The 24,393-nt window shown below is 37.6% G+C and overlaps 2 non-coding genes across 2 annotated transcripts; one reads left to right on the top strand and one right to left on the bottom strand.

Annotated features, from left to right (window-relative positions):
* The first annotated feature begins 1,606 nt into the window (after positions 1–1,606).
* LOC121211738 (small nucleolar RNA R71) lies at positions 1,607–1,713 on the top strand. Its single transcript, XR_005906956.1, has one exon. It is a non-coding gene; the product is annotated as a small nucleolar RNA R71 (small nucleolar RNA).
* Positions 1,714–3,896: 2,183 nt separating this feature from the next.
* On the bottom strand, positions 3,897–4,003 carry LOC121211824 (small nucleolar RNA R71). The gene has a single exon (XR_005907042.1). It is a non-coding gene; the product is annotated as a small nucleolar RNA R71 (small nucleolar RNA).
* Positions 4,004–24,393: the final 20,390 nt, after the last annotated feature.

Below are 24,393 nucleotides of genomic sequence, written 5' to 3'. Positions count from 1 at the left end.
TCAAGAAATCATGTAACCCGCCCCTAAGTGAACTCGGACTCAACTCAACGAGCTCAGGCGTTCGCATCCATAAGTGAACTCAGACTCAACTCAATGAGTTCGGATGCCTAGTTACATTTCACGAACTTGGGCTCAACTCAACGAGTTCGGACATTCGCATCCATAAGTGAACTCGGACTCAACTCAACGAGTTCGGATGCTCAACCATCCTAGTGACATGTCACTTGTATCCTAATCTATTCCTAAGGTTCAAACGGGCTTTTTCCCTCGATCTCACATTTGCTATCTTCCATGGAATATCGGAACCGATACTCGGTAGCAATTCATATTTATCAAGTAGTAAACATAATTTTCATATTACTCAATATTAACCACAAAGCATAATATTTCACGATTAAAAATCAGCATATCATATAATTAACATTAATAACTTAAAAATAACATTTATGCTACATTATTTACACATGAACTTACCTTGGTACCAAAATATAAAGATTTTGCAATTTAGTCCACAATCTTTTCTTTTCCTCGATCGCGACTTGAATCTCGTTTCTCTTGATCTATAATGCCAAATTAATCTTATTCAATACATACATTCATCAAAACAGCATTTAATACGAACTTTGGAAAAATTACACTTTTGCCCCTAAACTTTTGCATAATTACACTTTTGCCCCTAGGCTCGGGAATTAAACTTTATTCCTTATTCTTATGTTTTATAACATGCTGATCACTTTTCCCTTGTATGGCAACATCAAATTCTCTCTCTAACATATACTTGTGACTATTAGGTATTTTTGCCGATTAAGCCCTTTTACTCGTTTTCACTCAAAACTGAGTAGCACAAGTTGTCTAACATAATTTAAAACCCCATATTCTATCATAAAACATCAAAATACACAAATTTCACCTATGGGTATTTTTCCAAATATAAACCCTAGGTTGAATTATTGCTAACATAAGCTTAATCGAGTTACCGGGATTCCAAAAACGTAAAGAACATTAAAAACGGGGCTTGGAATCACTTACTATGGAGCTTGGAAGCTTGAAACAAACCCTAACTATGGAGAACCCTTGAAATTTCGGCCTAATGAAGAAGATGGACAAAAATTGGTTTTTAATTTTGTTTTTAATTCATTTTAATAACTAAATGACCAAAATGCCCTTACTACTAAACTTTCCAAAAATTCCTTCCATGTCCTAATTTTGTCCATGAACTTAAAATTGGTCAAATTGCTATTTAAGATCTCCTAATTAATATTTCAATGCAATTTCATACTAAAAACTTCTAGAATGCAAGTTTTGCAACTTATTCGATTTAGTCCCTACTTTCAATTTAAGCACTTTAGGCATAGAATTTCATCACGAAATTTTCACACAATCATTCAATCATATCATAATCATCAAAATAATTATAAAATTATTATTTCTATCTCGGATTTGTGGTCACGAAACCACTATTCTTATTAAGCCCTAATTCAGGATATTACAATAAGCCTCCTTAGGTGTCTTATTATTGATAGTCCCACCAGCAACTGCGTCAATCATCTGTCTAGTCGAAGGATTCAGGTCATTGTGAAATGTTTGAACCTGCAACCATAAGGGCAGCCCATGGTGAGAGCACCTTATCAAGAAATCTTTGTATCTCTCCCATGCATCATAGAGTGTTTCTAGCTCCATCTGCACAAAAGAAGAGATATCATTCCTTAATTTGGCCATTTTAGTTGGTGGAAAACATTGAAGTAAAAAATTTTCGGTCATTTGTTCCCAAGTACTGATTGACCCTCGTGGTAACGAGTTCAACCACTCTTTAGCTTTGTTCCTTAACAAAAAGGGAAACAACTGAAGGTGAATGGCATTGATAAACCGTAATTTATACATATTTTTACCCCATGTTTAACGCATTTTATGGATGATTTCCTATTAGAATTGGTGAATTCGATGCTCCTAATGCTTTAATTTCATGTTTTATACTTGGGAGAGCATAGGAGAGTGGAAGGAACGAGAAACGGGCCAAAAAATGGAGAAAATGGGCCAAAGAATGAAATCAACACGGCCTGGGCCTCCTCACATGGGCAAACCACACAACCGTGTCAATTTGGCAGGCCGAAGCACGGCCTGAAGTAATCGCAGACGGGCGTGTCCCTACCGAGCCCAAGTTGAGTCCAATTCGGAAAAGGCTAATTTTGAGGGATCTTAGGCATTCAAAAGCCTATAAATACACCCTAGAGGAGGAAGAAAAGAGGAACAGAATAGGTAGTAAGAAATTACTTCAAGGAAGCAGATTGATGCATCTCAGAAACCAGATTCACCATCAAGACTGAAGATCTCTTCTCAATTTCCCCTTCAGGAGTTTTGGGTTTTCTTTATGTTTTGTATTCTTTATTATTCTGATATGTTTTCTTATTTAGTTACGAACTAAAGCCCCTAAATACCTAAGGGGAATGAAACCAAAGATGAATCTTGTTATTATTTTCTAAATTATATGATAAATATTTAACTTGCTCTTAATTATGTGTTCTTAATTCTTGTTTTGACATCCCAGGATACTGATTCAAGATAAGCTCTTATTCAGAGGAGGAATAGACCTTGCCTAAGAGTACATTTGTCATAATTAAGTAGAGTTGATTACGTGCCTAGACATAGGGTAACAAGATTTTACCGGATTAGGGTGAAACCTAATAAGGGGATCCATAGATCGAGTTAATGCAACCTTAGGGTGTTAACTAGAGAAAGGTCTAAATTATTCAATCTATGGATTAGACGTTATTAGTCTTGAATAGGGATAATAACATAACTTAGGGATCTCTACGAAACAAGTTAAATGAATAAATCGTCCGATTCGGAGCCAGAATAACAAGTACAGTCTAGGTGGATTTTTCCTTAGGTATTGTCTTAATTCAATCGACTTTCCCAAAAGCAATTCCCCAATTCCATTCTCTGTGAATTCTTAGTTTATATAATTAGTTAGTTAAAACAAAAACATCTTTATTCTTAGGCTAGATAATAAAAAGACAGTCATTACTAGTAATTTTAGTTCCTTTGGGTTCGACAATGCAGTCTTGCTAAAACTATACTACTGTTCGATAGGTACACTTTCCTACATCGTGATAATAGTTAGTTTCAAGAATGATTAATTATAAATATTTAAAACCTACCACGAAGTCACGCGATCAAGTTTTTGGCGCCATTACCGGGGAACTAAGATATTAGGAACGCTCAATTTTTATTACTTTAGCCATTTATTTTCTTGCAATTTAATTTTATTATTATTATTACTTATTAATTTACTTTTTCCTTCTCTTGGCAGGTTTTTATAGTTTATGACTAGAAGAAACCCATCAGGACCACTACTTTTTCATGAAGAAATTGATCGAACAGTTCGCAGACATCAAAGAGAAATAAGGCGAAGCTTAAGATATACAGAGAACGAGAAAGAGGAGGATCCTCAACCCCCAACTGACGAGATGGCTAAAAACCAAGACAATCAGCTACCTACTGCAATTGCGGTTAATCAAAATCCTGCTCCACGCACTATATATGATTATGCTAAACCATCTTCAACATGAACTGAATCGAGCATAGTTAGACTTGCTGTAGCTACAAATACTTTTGAACTGAAATCTAACACTATTCAAATGATACAACAATTTGTTCAGTTTGATGGTTTGCAAGATGAGGATCCCAACGCTCACTTAGCAAACTTCTTGGAACTATGTGACACATTTAAAATCAATGGCGTTCCTGATGATGCTATACGTCTTCGGTTGTTTCCCTTTTCATTTAGGAACAAAGCTAAACAGTGGTTTAACTCGTTACCACGAGGGTCAATCACTACTTGGGAACAAATGACCGAAAATTTTTTACTAAAATATTTTCTGCCAGCTAAAACGGCTAAATTACGTAATGATATCTCTTCCTTTGTGCAGATGGATTTAGAAAGACTCTACGATGCATGGGAGAGATACAAGGACCTTTTGAGAAGGTGCCCTCACCATGGGTTATCGCTTTGGCCACAGGTTCAAACGTTCCATAATGGTCTGAATCCTTCGACTCGACAAATGGTTGACGTAGCTACTGGTAGAACCATCAACAATAAAACACCTAAAGATGCTTATGAGTTTATAGAGGTGATGCCACTGAATAACTATCAGTGGCAAGTCATGTAACACCCCTTACCCGTGTTTGACGCCGGAACAGGGTACGAGGCATTACCAGACTTAATCACTAATCATCGTATAAAAATCGATTCATAATTTCACTCTAATTTAAAACTTTTTCAAACACATCCAAGCTGTCCCTTAAAAAGAGCTTGCAAGGCCCATATCATGCTTTAAATCGACCATACACATAGGCAAGCATGCACATTCATAAATTGCACCATTTAATTAATAACATAATCAAGACTATCTACATTAAATGACTTTATACAATAGAGACCTTCAAATAACATAGGTCAGTATTTTAAGCCAATTCCTAGCAACTTAATAACAATTAAACGAGTCTCCATACATGCCAAAGACTTAAAATACTTTAAAACCTTTATATACCGATCAATAGTTTGATAGTGTGATTTAACCTCCGGCGACCTCCAACTCGAGCTAACATTTGCGACACTATAGGAAAAATGAAAGGAAGGGAGTAAGCATTATAGCTTAGTAAGTAAGTATGTAAATATTAATAAATAATACATTATCATACTTTAAACAAAGTCACAATATGTTCCTAGAATATTACCATCACAAACACACATAGTTTCACTATTACAATCATAAACAGGTTCAAAATAAGCTATCTAGCAGAGTACTAGCAACTAAATTATTTATTTCTGGATCTACAGAACTCCAAATTACAAATAGTTAATTTTATTTGAAACTAAATTCAAATATATTCTTACCATCAAATTTTCAGAATTTTTGGAATAGCCAATTAGTATAGTTTATTCATTGAAGTTACCCCTATTTCACTACTTAGCTGTTCTGACCACTCTTCACTACAAATCAATTTTCTCCTTGTACAAAATTCAAATGATGTTTTAGTTTATTTCATTTGAAACTAGACTCATTAAGGATTTCAAGAATATAAATTATATCCCCTAATTATTTTTTTTACAATTTTTAATGATTTTTCTAAGTTAGAATAGGGGATCACGTAGTCATTCTGAACCAGTCTCTCAAAAACTTAAATATCTCATAATATAGAATTCCTTTACTTGCTCTGTTTCTGTTATATGAAAATCGACTCATTAAGCTCTAATTTGATATCTCATTCAGTCTCTGATTCAATTTATACAATTTTTGGTAAATTGTTAGATTCACATCACTACAACTATCCAGAACAGTTTTATTGTCAATTTTGATCTTTAACACTTCAATTGTATTCATCACTTTCCCATTACAATCTTTCCAATTTCCAATCACATATCGAGCATATTTCTCATAATTTACACACGTATATACTTATACTTATCATCACAAAGTCATACACAGTTTCATTTAATCAATTTCCCAGTTGAACGCTTCGGAATAATAACAGATACGCGATGGTATCGCACACAGCCCACCTTTAAAATTGAAGCTCTCTTGTACACATAGTGGCCTTCACTTAGCACCAATCATGTAACCTAGCTCGATTGTACACATAATTTTGGCTCTCTTGTACACATGGTGAACACTTAGTACCACCCATGTGAACTAGCCAGTTTATCTCGTAGCTCTCTTGTCTACATGGTGTCCTTCACCTGGAACCACGTATGCAACCTAGCTACATATATCCCGTAGCTCTCTTGTCTACATGGTCTACACATAGTGTCACCCATGCGACCTAGCTACATCATAATGTCTCGTAGCTCTCTTGTACACATGATGTGCACTCAGCACCATACATGTGACCTAGCTACATACCATCTGTATCACCCAATCTTTCCGAAGGTTCAACCGGGATTTCTCTCTCTTTCTAATACTTGATTCCATACTTCCAATAGTCAATTATGATTCAAAAATCAGCTACAATACATAAAATATGCTGAAATACAAAAACATAATAAGGATAATTTATTATTTACATACAAACTTACATACTTTCTCATTTCCATGTCGAATTACTATTGAACATTTAAATCATCACAATTATACTTACTTTCAACATCTCGGCAATCATAGTAAATATATCAAATTTACATTGAAACGTGCATAAATTAATGCTTATTATACATATGAACTGACCTCGATACTAAAACGGTCATTTAACCAACTTTCTCGATTTTCGATTTTTCTCCCATTCTAGATTTAAATCTCGTTTTACGGGATCTAAAATATCATATTTTACTTATTTAATTAATGTACTATTCAAAACAGTCCTTAACTCAAACTTTGGTAAAATTACAATTTTGCCCCTAAACTTTGCATATTTACACTTTTTCCCCTAGGCTTGGGAATTAAACTTCATCCCTTATTCTTATGTTTTATGACATACTGAGCAGTTTCCCCTTCTATGGAAACATCAAATCCTCACTCTAACACATAGTTATGAACAATAACAACTTTTCCGATTAAGCCGTTTTACTCATTTTGCTTAAAACCACTTAGTAAAAGTTGTTTAACATAATTTCAGCCTTCATATTCTACCATAAAACATCAAAATAAACACATTTCACCTATGGATATTTTTCCAAATATGAACCCTAGCTTAAATTATTTCTAGAATAAGCTTAATCAAGTTACCAGGATTCCAAAATCGTAAAGAACTTGAAAAACGGGGCCAGAACGGACTTATTATTGAGCTTGGAAAGCTTGAAAACCGTAGCCATGGCTTCCCCCATGCTAATTTCGGCCTCCCTGAAAAAGATGAGCAAATTTTGGCTTTGTTTTCCCTTTTTATTTCTTTTAATTACCAAATGCCTAAAATGCCCTTAAGGCCTTTCTTTAAAATTTTGTCCTATTCATGACCATTTTTGTCCAAACGAAATACAATGGTCTAATTACCATTTAAGGACCTCCTCTTTAAACCCCATTTCAATCAAGTACCTATGAATTAGAACACATATTTTGTAACATTTACAATTTAGTCCTAAAAGTCCAATTAAGCACTTTATCAGTAAAATTACTTAACGTTATTTTTACACAATATTTTAATCAATAAATAAACCTTAAAACTTAATCGGACTAAATTTTTTGACTTCAAATTAGTGGTTCTAAAACCATCGTTCTGTTTATGCCCTAAATCGGACTGTTACAGCAACTTCTGCAAATAAGCCCTAATAGGCAAACTAAACATGCAATCTATAAAATTTCTTATCAATACTCTAACACATGCATCTAATCACTCGGTAAATCGTAAAAATTAATCGAAATAAACTTTTCTATCTCAGATTTGTGGTTTTCCAACCACTATTCCATTTAAGCCCTATTTCGAGATGTTACAAGTCATGAGGACAAAGCCAACGAAAACAGTCGGCGTTTATAACGTTGATTTGGTCACCATGCTCTCTAATCAGGTAGAACTCTTGAATAAGAAAATTGATGGTTTTCTTAGTTCTTTACAAGTTCACCCAGTAATGCAGTGCGAAGCAAGTGGAGGTTGAACAATCCATTCGGAATACCAACCTTATGGCCACAGCATGGATAACGAGCAATTAAATTACATGGATAATAATCCTCGACCTCAAAACAATCCATATAGTAACACTTACAATGCAGGTTGGAGGAACGACCCTAATTTCTCGTGGGGCAGTCAAGGAAATCAAAAACCATAACATCCTCCGGGTTTTCAACTGCCACCCTATCAATAGGAAAGGAAACCAAACCTTCAAGAGATGTTCACAAAGTTTATCTTGGTGTCAGAAACCCGTTTCTAGAACACCGAGATAGCACTTAAAAATCAACAAGCGTCGATCCAAGGGCTCGAAACTCAGATAGGCTAGCTTTCCAAACTAATCTCCAAATGACCACAAGGTAGCTTGCCAGGTAATACTGAACCCAGCCCAAGGGAATAGGTCAACGCAATTAATATTCAATATGACAAAAGAGTCGTTGAGCCTGAGCATAAACCGAGGCAAGAATTTGTGGTAAGCAAAGGTCAAGGTGAGGTAGGTTATAATAAAAACAAAATGGTGAATGTCGAATATAAACCTCGTGTGCCATACCCCAACGCGACAAGGAAAAACTGCTCAGATGAACAATTTGGTAAATTCCTTAAACTCTTAAAAAAATTACACATTAACTTACCGTTTGTTGAAGCTCTATCGTAGGTACCAAATACAATGCAATTTTTAAAGGAGCTTTTAGCAAATAAGCGAAAGTTTGACGAGACATCACATATGGAGCTAAACGCACTCTGCTGGGCTATTCTCCAAAATAAACTATTGTAACCATTTTTTTGAAAAACGGGATCGACTTGGATTTGAAAACTAAATAACGGGAGTCGCCACCAATCATTTTTGACGAGCTGTGATCGGGTCACCTTTAAATTAATCATTTTAATAAAAGTTAAGATTTACTAAAATGATAATTTTTAGTCTACGAAAATCAGAAAATGAGTTCAGGAGTCGGTTACGCACGAGGAAGGATTAGCACCCCCGATACGCCCAGAATTGGTACCTAGTTAATTAATTAGTGTCTTAATTGTCAAAAATTGAGAACTCGAAAGACCTTGAAATACAATCCCTCTTTTGTAAAATAAACATTAAAATGTTAAAGACATTCTCGTCTCGAGGCAACGATATGTCATATCCAGTGAGTTAGGATACGGCATCTCGAACTTTTGAGAATGAGCTTGCCTTTTATTTAAAATCGATGTATTTTACCTTCTTTTAGTAGGATATTCGGTTAGTTAGGGCGAACGAGGAAAATCAAGACCCAGTAAGTTAGGGCACGTTTCCTCGAACTTCCGAACACCGAACATTGCCTTTATTTGCAAAAGATCTTATTTTGAGGTATCAAAATGTCATACCCGGTAAGTTAGGGCACCACACCTCGAAGCTCCGAAAATAAGCATTTTTTAGACTCGTATCGTGATTTAAAAGAATATTCCGTTTATTTAGGTTGAATGAGACAAATCGAGACCCAGTAAGTTAGGGCACGATTGTCTCGAATTACTAAATACAGAATATTTACTTTTATGAGAAAATTATTAATGTTTTGAGTAAAATCGTGACTTATAGTAAACATAAAAGCAAATGAATAATAACATAATGACGGGTGCGATAGAGTCAAAAGCAATAATATGAATAGTTGTAAAAGATGATATAATGACGAGGCTAAACAAATGTAAACAAATATGTGAGGAAAAAAAATAAAATGATCGAACACGTAAGCAAATAAATAAATAAATAATGGTAACATAAGATGATAATGAAAACAATAATAATGATATTATGTGTACTAAAGTATATGCATGATAATAAAAATAAGAAGAAACATAGAAACATATATATTCATAATAATAATAGTACAATATTACAAGGTACATATGCATAATATAGAATGTATACGCAATATAAAATTGCATATTATATATATATATATAAATAATAATAATGCAAACAATGAATGACTTAAGGCTTGAAAGAATTTACGAAGGTATAAATAGGTGATGAAACGATAATACCGTGGGTAATGATATATATAAGCAAAATATGTACGTAAAAATGTGTATATATTATTAGTTAGTGTAAAAGCAATAGTGTATAGATAATTATATAAAAATGTTATAAAAATAATAATATCATAGTGATGGTAACGGAAGGAATAATAATAATAATAGTAATAATACAGAGATAATGATAATAATAAAGAAACATTGTGTAAATATATATTGAAATTAAATATATGATAATATTGAATGTTTATACATAATATGTACGTGAAATACCAAAACAAAGTATACACATAATATATTAAAACATATACATGACCTCCATAATATACATGATAGGACACAATATGATATTTACAACATATAAAACTATAATAAAATGATATACAAGATGTAATATTAATTTACATGGGCATAATATGAAGTATAACATATATATTAAAAGTATGTATATATGACACGAATGTATTTAATAAAACAATAATATCAAAACTAATAATAATAATAATAATATAAATGTATACGTATATATATGTTAAAGTTATATAATAAAACATATATTAATATTAATAATACACACAAACATGGGCAAACATGTATATAACGTGGTATTCATATGTGTACAATATGGTGTTAAATGTGCATACATATAATATATATTAGGCATAATAATACATATATAAAACAACTATAAATATATATATATTTAAGTATTAATCAAAACTAAAAATGTTTAAATAATAGTAAAATACGTTAATAATAATAATACGAAAATAGTAAATAGAATAATGAATAATATGTATAATGAAAAGGTGAAAATAATTCCAAAAACCACATTAATTCTCGAAAAATGACTAAATCCAAAATAAACATGAAGTCCTGGGGCCGATCTTAAAATAAATATAAAGGAGGGGACCTTTTTGAATGCGCACGCAACTACAGAGGGCCAAAAGGGAAATTTACCCAAACCCTTAAAACGATGTCGCTGGAAGGAGGACCAAATTGAAAACAAAATAAATTTTAGGGTCAAATTAAAGTTAAATAAAACTTAATTACAAAACGTGAAAAAAGCGGAAGGGTCTTGAGCGCAATTAGACCCTTAAACGAAAACGCGCGGATCCTGGGACAGGCAGAGTCGGGCCTCGGATCAGGGCAGCTAAACAATGTCGTTTCAGCGTTTTGAAGTGGGCACCAAAACAGTGCCATTTTGGTAGGCTATAAAAGCCTGAAAATTTCTAAAAATTTTATTTTAGCTGCTGAGGAGAAAAAAAAGGGGAGAGAGAGAGGAGAGGGGCGATTCCCGGCCAGGGGGCCAGTCACCGGTCGGTCGCCGAAATGCCGTGCGCCACCGTCGCCGGCCACCGTGCACGGTGGCTGGAGTTTCAAAAAAGTGTAAAATTTTCTCCCTTTTTTTGTATTTTCTATATGTTTGTATTTAGTATATATGCTGTTTTAAAATAGGGTGAAAATTGTATGTACGAATGGATTAAAAAAATAAAAAAATGAAGAGAAATAGGGATAAACCTTCGGATTAGTCTCCGATCAATCTGTTTTTGCTGTGATTCTTGAGTTTTTTGTTTTGTTTTTTTTTTGTCTAATATTGCTTATTATTTCATCAAAGTGTCTGAATGTTACAATGGTTTTTTGATTTGGCTTTTAAATAGCCATTACATTTCCCTTTTTTAATATCTGTCTATTCTCCTTTTTGTAATGTTGCAGGCGCAAGTGGGGCGGTGGCACAGTGGGGGTGCTTGCAGTCATCGGTGGTGGATGGGATGGGGAGCATGTGCTGAACGGCTAGGGTTTCCTTAGCTTTTTCTTTTGTTGTGTGTGTGGGCATGGGTAGGTTTGGGGTCATTGGCTTAGTGGGTTTTGGGGTTTTGAGCCCAAAATTGGGCTTGTACAGCTGCCTCTCTTTGCTAGTTGTCGTGTAATGAGAACAGAGCAAAGACTTAATAAAGACCAATTTTGCCCGGTCTCACTCTGTCTGGACTTGTTTAGCACTCCTTTTCTCCAAGTAGCTTTATTCTAATCTTGTTGCTTCACTTCACTTCACTGCTCTATTGCAAATTCAAGAAGGTAAGGTTTGTTTTGATCTGCTCCACTGCAACTCCATGGAGATAAGACACGTGACTTCAATCAATTCCACTGAAACTTCAAGAAGATCTACTGTAGCTTCGCTTAATCCACTGAAACTTCAAGGAGATCTGCTGTAGCTTTGATCAATTCCATTGAAACTTCAAGGAGATCTGCTGTGGCTTTTAGCTACTCCAACGCCATTTCAGGGAGAAGATATTTGATTTTCAGCCTGTTACCCTACTGCTTAGGGGGTTAAGGCTTGTCATCATTGATCTGTTTCCCTACTGCTTAGGGGTTTAGATCTGTAAGCTCAACCTGTTACCCTACTGCTTAGGGGGTTAAAGGTTTGAAAATTTGGCTTGTTACCCTATTGCTTAGGGCGATAATATCTATAAACTTCAGCTTGTTACCCTACTGCTTAGGGGGCTAAAGCTTGGTGGTTTGAATCTGCTTCACTGCATTCGAGGAGGCAAAATTCGATGTATTTGATCTGCTCTATTGCAACTTCAGGGAGGCAAGATCTGTGATTTTTAGCCTATTACCCTACTGCTTAGGGGGTTAAAGCCCATCTGTTTCCCTACTGCTTAGGGTGATAAGATCTACAAATTCGGCTTGTTACCCTACTGCTTAGGGGGTTAAAGCCCTTTGAATTCAATCTGTTACCCTACTGCTTAGGGGTTTAAGATTTGTACATTTAGTTTGCTTCACTGCACTTCAGGGAGATAAGACTAGTGACTTCAATCTGCTTCGCTGAGGCTTCAGGAAGACAGGATTCGCTGGATTTGATCTGTTCCGCTGCAACTTCACGGAGACGAGATTTGTGATTTTCAGCCTATTACCCTACTGCTTAGGGGGTTAAGGTCTGGTGAATTCACTGATTCTAGGAACATGACCTGTAGAATCAGTTCTATGTATTTATGCTTATGCCAACAAATTAGGATGCTATGATCAAAATGAATCAAATGCTCCTAATCGGTGCGTTATGAACAATCTATGAATGTATAGGTGCAACATGTTGTGAGCGAGAACCCCTTTTAATGTTTAGGTTGCCATTGCTCTTTGTTCATCAAGGTTCTTTCACTGAAATGGTACCCTATCTTCTTGTTCAGTTCAAATTTTGAACAGAAAACCCGAAGAGGTAGTCTCAACTTAAACTCTTTCTTCTCATATGCTTCCAATCTTTGAGTTTGGTTAGTTCTAAATAATAGTCCTGTTTTAGGTTCCTGTACTATTTAGAAACTTTCAGAGCAATATGCAGAACTCTTTTTGTGAAAATGGCTTTTAGTCCATTAATCATCATTTCAATGCAAAATGCTTGAAAAAGATTATAGTAATGATAGAATTGAAATTTATCAGAAACAAAATTTGAAGGGAATAGATTCATCATGGTCAACAAACATTGCTGAAATACAAAATGAATAAGACAGGAATAGGTGCTCCAGATATCGCAACGTGAGCTTCTCTGCACTGGCTTCTTGAGGACTCCTTTTTTGCCCAATGTGTGTTTAGGGGATCTAGAGTACTCTTGTAGATGCCCCAAAATGTAACATCTCTCCTCCTTGTTAATTTTAGATATAATAAGACCATCGCATGCCCCACCTTTGATCAAAATTTGAATTGCCCTTTATGGGTTTTCAATTCAAAATCCCTTTGGTCTCAAGGTGCTCTTTGCGAGTTTTTACCCTGGCCCCTCCCCTTTTTTTTCTTTTTTTAGGAAAAGTATTTCTTAACCGAGTCCGAATTCATGGGATTGGGTAAGGTCTTGCCATCCATTTCAGCCAATATCAATGCTCCTCCAAAAAAGGCTTTCTTTACCACATAAGGTCCTTCCCAATTAGGCATCCATTTTCCTCTGAAATCTTTTTGTATGGGCAGGATCTTTTTCAATACTAGGTCTCCCTCATGGAATTCTCTAGGACGAACCTTTTTGTTATAAGCTTGCATCATTCGCTTTTGGTACATCTGACCATGACGGATAGCCCTTAGCCTCTTTTCTTCAATCAAATTCAACTGATCATATCGGGACTAGATCCATTGTGCTTCATCTAACTTTACTTCTGACAAAATTCTGAGGGAAGGAATCTCGACCTCGATAGGTAAAACCGCCTCTATTCCATAGACCAATGAGAAAGGCATTGCCCCGGTAGAAGTCCTGACAGACGTTCGATAAGCATAGAGGGCGAATGGCAACTTCTCATGCTAGTATTTATAAGTTTCAGTCATTTTCCCCACGATCTTCTTAATGTTTTTATTAGCTGCCTCAACTGCACCATTTATTTTTGGGTGATACCGCGACGAGTTGTGGTGTCTGATCTTGAACTGACTGCAGACTTCCGCTATCATGCTATTGTTCAAATTCAATGTGTTGCCAGATATGATCCTTTCCGGTATTCCATATCGACAAATAATTTCCTTTTTCAGGAACTTGCTAACTGTCGATTTTGTAACATTGGCATATGAAGCGGCTTCTACCCACTTGGCGAAATAATCGATGACCACAAAGATGAAACGATGCCCATTTGAAGCTTTCAGTGAAATTGGCCCAATCACATCCATGCCCCACATCGAGAAAGGCCATGGCGAAGTCATGACATGCAGAGGTGAGGGAGGTATATTAATCTTGTCTCCATAGATTTGGCACTTATGACATCTTTTGGCGTAGTTAATACAGTCTCCTTCCATGGTGGACCAATAATATCCAAACCTCATAATTTTCCTGGCCATTGTAAACCCATTAGCATGTGTCCCACAGACGCCCTCATGGACTTCCTCTAAGATTTTCTTAGCCTCTATAGCATCTACACATCTCAACAATACTTGATCCTTCCTTCTTTTGTACAGGATCTCCCCATCTAAGACATAGTCATGGGCTAGTCTTCTCAACGTTCTTTTGTCATTCTCGGTAGCTTGATCGAGGTACTCATTATTCTTCACATATCGCAGGATATCGTGGTACCAAGGGTGATCATCAATTTTTCTTCTTCTTCGAGGTTGTAACAATGAGCCGGAGCTTCATAAATGCTTATTTGGATTGGTTTCACATCCTCTGGTTGGTTCACCTCGATCATAGAAGCTAAAGTTGCTAGGGCGTCAGCCATCTGATTTTCTTCTCGTGGGGGGTAGTAGAAGACAATATCATCAAACTCTTTAATTAACTCAAGGATCAACCTCCGGTAATTGATCAATTTGGGGTCTCTTGTCTCCCATTCACCTTTGAGTTGATAAATCACTAGGGCAGAATCTCTATATACCTCTAACACCTTGATTTTACGTTCTATGGCTGCACGTATTCCCATGATGCATGCCTCATATTCTGCCATATTGTTTGTGCAGTCAAAATCCAATTTACTAGTGAAGGGATAATGATCTTCGTTCGGGGATACCAGGACTGCCCCGATTCCATTGCCCACGGCATTTGATGCTCCGTCAAAGCTTATCTTCCAAGGATGACCTTCTTGAGGGTCTTCTTCAGTGGTTGCTACGTATAATAGATCTTCATTTGGGAAGTCAAAGTTTAGAGGCTTGTACTCCTCTAGGGCTCTGCTCGCTAGGAAATCTGCTATCGCACTCCTCTTTACAGCCTTTTGGTTTACATAGACTATATCAAATTCAGAAAGTAGAATTTGCCATCGGGCCATCCTCCCGTTCAAAGCAGTCGACTCCATCAAGTACTTCAGAGGGTCCATTTTAGAGATTAGCCAAGTTATGTGATACAACATGTATTGTCTCAGTCTTTGGGTTGTCCAGATTAAGGCACAACACAACCTTTCAATGAACGAGTTCCTCATCTCGCACTCAGTGAACTTTTTACTGAGGTAATATATCGCCCTTTCTTTCCTTCCCGATTCATCGTGTTGGCCAAGCACGCATCCCATAGAATTTTCAAATACAGTCAAATACAGTATCAGTGGTTTATCTGGATTAGGTGGTGTCAACACTGGGGCATTAGACAAATATTGCTTAACCTTGTCAAAGGTCTTCTGGCATTCCTCGTCCCAAACACCAGGGTTGTGTTTCTTAAGGAGATGGAATATGGGGTCACATTTCTCGGTTAGTTGTGAAATAAACCGAGCGATGTAATTTAATCTTTCTAGGAATCCCCGAACTTCCTTTTTAGTACGCGGCGGAGGTAACTCTTGTATGGCTTTGACTTTATCTAGGTCAATCTCAATCCATTTTTCACTAACTACGAATCCAAGTAGTTTTCCAGACCTGGCCCCAAAGGTACACTTCGCTGGATTGAGTTTCAGCTGGAATTTCCTCAACCTAAAAAATAATTTCTCCAAGACTTACACATGCTCTTCTTCAGTTCGAGATTTGGCGATCATGTCGTCGACATAGACTTCAATTTCTTTATGCATCATATCATGGAATAGGGTTACCATAGCTCTCTGATATGTTGCTCCCGCATTTTTCAATCCGAACGGCATCACCTTATAGCAAAAGGTTCCTCACATAGTCACGAATGTGGTTTTATTCATGTCTTCAGGATGCATCTTGATCTGATTATACCCCGACAAACCATCCATGAAGGAGAAGAGTGAGTAGCCTGCCGTGTTATCCACTAAAGTGTCAATTGAGGCAACGGGAAATTATCTTTCGGGCTGGCTTTGTTTAAGTCTCTGTAGTCTACACACATCCGTACCTTTCCATCTTTTTTAGGGACGGGGACAATGTTGGCTACCCATTCCAAGTACTTAACTACTTGTAAGAAGCCTGCTTCAAATTGTTTCTTGACATCCTCTTTTATTTTCAACAAAACATCGGGCCGCATCCTTCGAAGCTTTTGCTGAACTGGTTTGCATTTTTCTTTGATGGGGAGCCTGTGAACCACAATGTTAGTACTTAGCCCAGGCATACCTTGATATGACCATGCGAAGACATCCTTGAACTCTTGGAGTAACTCAATGAGGTCCCGCTTTGTCTCTGTGGTAATGCAAGCTCCGATCTTTACTTCTTTCCTTTCCAGTTCATCTCACAAGTTCACGATTTCTATGGTCTCTTTGTGGGGTAGAATCTGTTTTGTGACAGCCCAAAATTGACCCTAGTCGGGAAGTGGTTTCGGGACCACAAAACCGAGTCATAAAAATAATTGATTTCCATATTCTATGCTTATTATGTGTGTACATGAGTATGTGGAAGTTTCATTCTCCAATTTTGCCAATTGCATGAGAAATTATTAAATAGGGATTGATATGAGACATGGTGAAAATATGATAGGCTAATTTAAAATGGTCTATTAATGCATGTTGTGAAAATGATGGGTTTGCATGTCAAATTACCCAAAATTTGAGCTAGTGGTTGGCCATGCTATGGGTGGAAACATGTTGGGAACATGTTGGCCTAGTGAGGTATGTAGGAAAAAATAAAATAAGGGGCATGGGCATAAAATAATGAAAAGGAGTATGATGAATACAAAAAAAAAATGTGTGTAGTTGTTTCCCCCCCATTGCCGTGAGCTAAAGAAAAGAAAGGAGAAAATTTTTGTTCATCCTTTCTCATCTTCATTTAGCCGAAACTAGAAAGAAAAAAACAAAGAAAAAAAAATGCTCATCCTTTGGTTCATCCTTGGCCAAAAATTTTAAGGAGGAAGGAAGAAGAAAGGTTGAAGAGGTTCGACCATGCATGTAGCTAGGCTAAGGTATGTTTGATGATGTTCCATGAGATGCATGCATGTTTTAGTTGTTAGCTTGAGTTCTACCTAGCCCATGGTCTAAATCGTGCTATGTGATGGAAATGACACTCGGCCATGGATGCATCATTCTTGGTTGATGTTTGATGCTGTGGTGATGAGGCATGAGGATGAGTTAAGATTCGGCCTAGGTGGAGTTTGTGTTAATGCCATTGCATGCTAAATATGAAGCTTGTTAATGATGCATGTGATGGTGGCTTGATGATTCTTGAACCTCCTTTTTAGCATTTTTGAGTGAGCACATATGTGCATTGGTTGCTAAATGGAGAAGAATCGGCTAGCAAGTTGTGTGCTAAGGCCGAATATAACTTTTTCATGTTAATGAGCAATGCATGTGTTAAATTGATGGAAAGGGAGAGGATGCTTTACTAGTGTGTATATGTGTGTATTAGCCAAGTTTTGAACTTGAAACAAAAGGGTGTTTAGTCAATACAAGTGACCATACTTGTAGAATGTATTAAGTGTTGAAATCGGCCCCAAAATAGACATGCATATTCGGCCAAGGGGGAAAAATTAGCTAAAATGTTGAGTTTGATTCATGATTCCGTACATATGTGACTTTAATGTCTAATGTATAAATATGGGCTAAGTGCCTTGTGTTCCTCTTTTCGATGCTCAAATGATTAAATCAATTTATTTGTTTAATTAAGCTCAAGAGCAAAGGGGAACTAAATCTGATAAAGGGAAGGAAAAAGTGGTCGAATAGCTATCGGAATCGTTCGACAACACCCGAGGTAAGTTCTTGAGTAAGAGAGCTTAAATTATAATGTGATTAGATCATGTTTTAAGCAAATTAAAATCATGCTCTTTGTGTGGCTATTGAGCCGAATTTGCAAGAATGATAAATGTCTTGTGTTTGAGTTTTGCTAACGAAAATGAAATACGAATGGGCCATGATTTATTGTTAAATGTGCATGGTTATTTGAATGATGTCCGGTGTGACAGCCCAAAGTTGACCCTAGTCGGGAAGTGGTTTCGGGACCGCTAAACCGAGTCACCGAAATGTTGAATGTGATATTTATTATCTAGAATATGTAATTATGAATGTGTGAAAATTTCAAGCTTCGATTTAGTCGATTGCATGTGAATTTAGTTAATAGGACTTATGTGAGAAAATTTTAAAATGTGATAGGTCAATGTGTGAGGTCCTATTAGTGCATGTGGACAAAGGGGGGGACTTGCATGTCAAATTTCCCCCCCTAATGAGTAGTGGCCGGCCATGACAAGGAATGATGGGCAAAACATGTCATGAAACATGTTTTGTTAATGGAAGAATAAAATAAGGAGTATGGGTAATAAAGAAATGGAAACAAAAGAAAAAAAAATGTGTGGTTGCCCCCCATTGCCGTGAGCTAAAGAGAAGAAAGGAGAAAAATTTGTGTTCATCCTTTCTCACCTTCATTTAGCCTAAATTAGAAAGAAAAACAAAGAAAAAAAAATTTCTCATCCTTTGGTTCATCCTTGGCCAAAAATTTTAAGGAGGAAAGAAGAAGAAAGGTGAAGAGATTCGGCCATGCATGTAGCTAGGCTAAGGTATGTTTGATGATGTTCCATGAGATGCATGCATGTTTTAGTTGTTAGCTTGAGTTCTACCTAGCCCATGGTCTAAATCTTGCTATGTGATGGAAATGGCACTTGACCATGGATGCATCATTCTTGGTTGATGTTTGATGTTGTGGTGATGAGGCATGAGGATGAGTTAAGATTCGGCCTAGGTGGAGGTTGTGTTAATGCCATTGCATGCAAAATATGAAGCTTGTTAATGATGCATGTGATGATGGCTTGATGATTCTTGAACCTCCTTTTTAGCATTTTTGTGTGAGCACATATGTGCATTGGTTGCTAAATGGAGAAGAATCGGCTAGCAAGATGTGTGCTAAGGCCGAATGTAACTTTGCATGTTAATGAGCAATGCATGTGTTAAATTGATGAAAAGGGGGAGGATGCTTTACTAGTGTGTATATGTGTGTATTAAGTGTTGAAATCGACCCCAAAAATAGACATGCATATTCGGCCAAGGGGAAAGAAATTAGCTAATATGTTGTGTTGATGCATGATTTTTGCATGTATGAGACTTTAATGTCTAATGTATAAATATGGGCTAAGTGCCTTGTGTTCATCTTTTTGATGCCTAAATGATGAAATCAATTTATTTGTTTAATTAAGCTCAAGAGCAAAGGGGAAATAAATCCGATAAAGGGAAGGAAAAAGTGGTCGAATAGCTAGCGGAATCGTTCGACAACACCCGAGGTAAGTTCTTGAGTAAGAGAGCTTAAATTACGATGTGATTAAATCATGTTTTAAGCAAATTAAAATCATGCTCTATGAGTGGCTATTGAGCCGAATGTGCAAGGATGGTGTGTGCCTTGTGTTGAGTTTTGCTAATGAAAAAGAAATACGAATGTGCCATGAATTATTGTTAGAGGTGCATGATTAATTGAATGCTGTCCGGGCTAAGTCCCGAAGGCTTTGTGCTAAGTGAATATATCCGGACTAAGATCCGAAGGCATTTGTGCGAGATACAAATTCCGGGTTAAGCCCCGAAGGCCTTTGTGCGAGATACTAATTCCGGGTTAAGTCCCGAAGGCATTCGTGCGAGTTGTTAAATCCGGGTTATGTCCCGAAGGCATTGTGTGAGTTACTAAAACCGGGCTATGTCCCGAAGGCATTTGAACGAGGAGCTATATCCGGTTAAATCCCAAAGGTACGTGATTTGGTAATGAATGAGCTTGCTGTAAAATTCCAGCGAATACTCGAAAAACATCCCAATATGGGGATATGTTACGTATGTGTTGAATTTAATCGAGCCCTTACAAATAAATGTTCGCTCAGTTGATAAACGAGCTACCGGCCTTCGGCTAAGTTAGTTTATTGTGTATGTACATAAGGGTTGTTAATGTTGTAAAGCAAGTTTGATATCGGTAAATTGCGTATTATGAAATATTCCGTTTAGCTAAATGTGTGCTATTCTTTGTGTATGCTGGAATTCCTTGCTCAAAACTTACTAAGCATAAATTGCTTACTCGTTACATTGCTCCTCTGTTTTATAGATTTTTGGTTCTCCAGCTATCGGACTCGGGATCTTGAAGTCGAAGTCGCCCACACTATCAAAGGCTCTTTTGGGTACTATTTTGGTTGAATTTTGATATGGCATGTATAGGACTACCCATTGTTGTCTTTCGAGTACTTTATGAAATGTATAAGTGTACAGCCATGCGAAAATGGCTTGTAGAAGTGGAGTATGGCATTAGACCATTCGTGTTTATGAATGTATAAATGGTTTCATGATGTAACTATAGTTGGAATGGAAGTGTTGAGCAAATGATCAGCCATTGGAATGGCTAAGTATGATCATATGTGGGCATATGTATGACAAGGCCCTAGTTGGTCCATGAAACCCCGAAAATAGGTAAGGTTTACTTTGAAAACAGAGGCTGACAGCAGCAGTGGTGTGGATTGGAAAAATCACAAGAATTCTTAGGAGTGGAATTAAATAGTGAATAAATTATGTAATCGAACCTTGATGAATCTACTTTCATATGAAAGTAACGAAACAATAATATGAACAGTACAGTAAGAGATATTCAGGTTCTTGTGGGACAGGGCCAGAACAGTTTCTGGATTCCCTGTTCCGACGTTGGAAATTCACTATAAATTGACCAGAGATAATTAGGAGTCATACCATATATGTATGGATTCCTCTCTGAGTCTAGTTTCAATAGACACAAACGGCATCAGTATTGAAGCTCTGTGCAGAGAGATATCCAAGTCGTAATGAGCAAAGGTCAGTGTAGTCGACCCCTGTAACATGGGAGACTTTGACTAATAAACTGTACTAATTGGCCCGACCAAAAATTCTAGAAAAAAATACATAGATGGGGACATGAGTCTAGTTTCAGGGAAAAATCACAAAACTGATTTTCGAGTTGTGAAACTCAAGATATGATTTTTGAAGCGACTAGTACTCAGACTGGGCAGTGTCTGGAAAATTTTTTTCAAAGTTTGTTAACATCTCGTGTCCGACTCCGGTGTCGGTCTCGGGTTCGGGGTGTTACATTAAATTGGTATCAGAGCTACGGTTTAGTCGATTCTAGGACTACCGTAATGTGTTGGGTCTAGCTATACAAGCCATTTTATGTGATTACTTGATAGTGTGGTGATTTCTGACAATTGTAAATGTGTTTATAGTAATGGATCCCGATCGTGACCGAGAGGTAGCTGATGATCTTGAGAGTGTAGCGCCTGCTCCCGCACAAGGGACAGTGCCGGCAGACTCTCAACCTAATGCTAGTAATCCGAATGATGAAGCTAGACAAGCATTCTATAGCGTGATGAATGATTGGTTCAACCAATACATTCGAACTAATATGGTTGTTCCACAACCTCCATTCCCGACAAATACTACCCCCACACCTACAATACCACCGGTAACGGACCAAATAAGGTCAAATAAGCCCCCAGTTGACAGAATCCGAAAACATGGGGCTACTGAATTTAAGGCTATGGATAGCGATGATGCCGAGCAAGCTGAATTTTGGCTGGACAACACTATCCGGGTACTCGATGAGCTATCTTGTACACCCGATGAATGCCTAAAGTGTGCTATCTCCTTGCTACGTGATTCTGCCTACTATTGGTGGAGTACTCTGACTTCTGTTGTGCCCCGAGAGCAAGTAACTTGGGAGTTTTTCCAAACTGAGTTTCGGAAAAAGTATATCAGTCAGAGATTTGTTGATAAAAAACGGAAGGAATTTCTTGAGCTTAAGCAAGGCTCCATGTCGGTTACTGATTACGAGCGAAAATTTGTTAGACTTAGCAAATACGCTCGGGAATGTGTTTCGTCCGAAGCTATTATGTGTAAACGCTTCGAGGATGGGCTGAATGAAGATATAAAAATGTTCGTTGGCGTTCTTGAAATACGAGAGTTCGTGGTACTTGTTGAACGAGCTTGTAAAGCCGAAGAGCTTAGAAAAGAAAATCAAAGAGTTGATGAGGGAACTGGAGAGTTTCGTAAAAGATCCTCGGGAAGGTCTCTTCAACAAGCATCGAAGAGATTTCGAGATGATGCGGGCCAGTTTAGAGGCACTTCGGGCCTTTTTAGACGAGATCGTGATCGACCCCTTGTGGATACACGAGGCACTTCGGTCGCCAGTGTTGGGAATGAACGTCGAGATAGAACGAAATGTCGATATTGCGGTAAATGGCATTCGGGGAGTTGTAGATTCCCTGACCGCTCCTGTTACAAGTGCGGATCAGTTGACCACTTCATTAAAGATTGCCCGAGGTTGTTTGAACAGAATGAAAATCAGAGTGGGAAACCGGGTGCTACCACTGCTCGAGGTAGACCATCTGGAAATACGGGCAATGCTAGTGGTGGTCAGAGAGGTTCTAGAGGTGATATAACCAGATCCGAAGCTCGTGCGCCTGCTAGAGCTTATGCTATACGTGCCCGCGAGGATACTTCTTCGCCTGATGTTATTACCGGTACATTCACTCTCTTTGATACTAAAGTAATTGCTTTGATTGACCCCGGTTCTACTCATTCTTACATATGTGAAACCTTAGCATCCAGTAAGACTTTACCTATTGAGTCTACTGAGTTTGTAATTCGAGTGTCAAATCCCTTGGGTCATTACGTGCTTGTCGACAAAGTGTGTGAGAAATGTCCCCTGGAAATTCGAGGTTCCTGTTTTCCGGCGGACTTGATGCTTTTGCCGTTTGATGAATTTGATGTTATCCTTGGTTTGGATTGGTTGACCGCGCATGATGCGATTGTGAATTGCAAGAGCAAGACTATTGATTTGAGGTGCGCAAATAACGAAGTAGTCCGAATTGAGTCTGTGGACTTGGAGGGGATGCCAGCTGTAATATCAGCAATGTTGGCACAGAAATATGTAAGAAAAGGGTGCGAAGCATACCTTTCGTATGTACTTGATGACAAAGAATTAGAAAAGAAACCCGAATCTGTGCCGGTGGTTTGTGAATACCCGGATGTTTTTCCGGAAGAATTGCCGGGTTTACCACCTGTTCGGGAGATAGAGTTTGGTATTGAGCTTGCACCTAGGACTACGCCGATTTCGATAGCCCCATATCGTATGGCACCAACCGAGTTAAAAGAGTTAAAAGCTCAGTTGCAAGAATTGACGGATAGAGGTTTTGCGCGACCAAGCTTCTCACCTTGGGGTGCACCAGTATTGTTCGTGAAAAAGAAGGACGGAACCATGAGGTTGTGTATTGACTATCGTCAACTGAATAAAGTGACGATAAAGAATAAATATTCGTTGCCGCGCATCGATGATTTGTTCGACCAACTGAAGGGAGCCACAGTGTTCTCAAAAATAGATTTGAGATCGGGCTATTATCAGTTGCGAATTCGAGAATCGGACATACCAAAAAAAAAAAAAAAAACTGCCTTCAGAACGAGATATGGTCACTATGAATTCTTAGTGATGCCGTTTGGGCTCACTAATGCCCCTGCGGTATTTATGGATTTGATGAATCGGATCTTCAGACCATATTTGGATCGGTTCGTAGTTGTGTTCATTGATGACATTTTGGTCTATTCAAGAGATGAGACCGAACATGCTGAGCATCTGAGGCTAGTGCTGCAAATTTTGCGGGAGAAGCAGTTATATGCTAAGTTCAGTAAGTGTGAGTTCTGGTTAAGAGAGGTTAGCTTCTTGGGTCATGTGGTATCCGCGTCGGGTATTCGAGTTGACCCGAACAAAATTTCAGCCATACTTGACTGGAAACCTCCGAGAAATATTACTGAGGTTCGGAGCTTTTTGGTGCTCGCCAGTTATTACCGACGATTTGTCAAAGGTTTCTCGATGATAGCCACACCAATGACGAAGCTACTTCAAAAGGACGTTAAGTTCGAATGGACGGAGAAGTGTTAGAAAAGTTTTGATCAACTGAAAGCTCACTTGACTGAAGCTCCAATTTTAGTGCAACCCGAATCGGGTAAAGAGTTTGTCATTTATAGTGACGCATCCCTACTTGGGTTGGGTTGCGTATTGATGCAAGAC

Source organism: Gossypium hirsutum, chromosome A12, assembly GCF_007990345.1.
Source record: "Gossypium hirsutum isolate 1008001.06 chromosome A12, Gossypium_hirsutum_v2.1, whole genome shotgun sequence".
Lineage (NCBI taxonomy): Eukaryota > Viridiplantae > Streptophyta > Magnoliopsida > Malvales > Malvaceae > Gossypium > Gossypium hirsutum.
The sequence above is the reverse complement of the archived record's forward strand: the minus strand, read 5'-3'. Positions and strand labels throughout refer to the sequence as shown.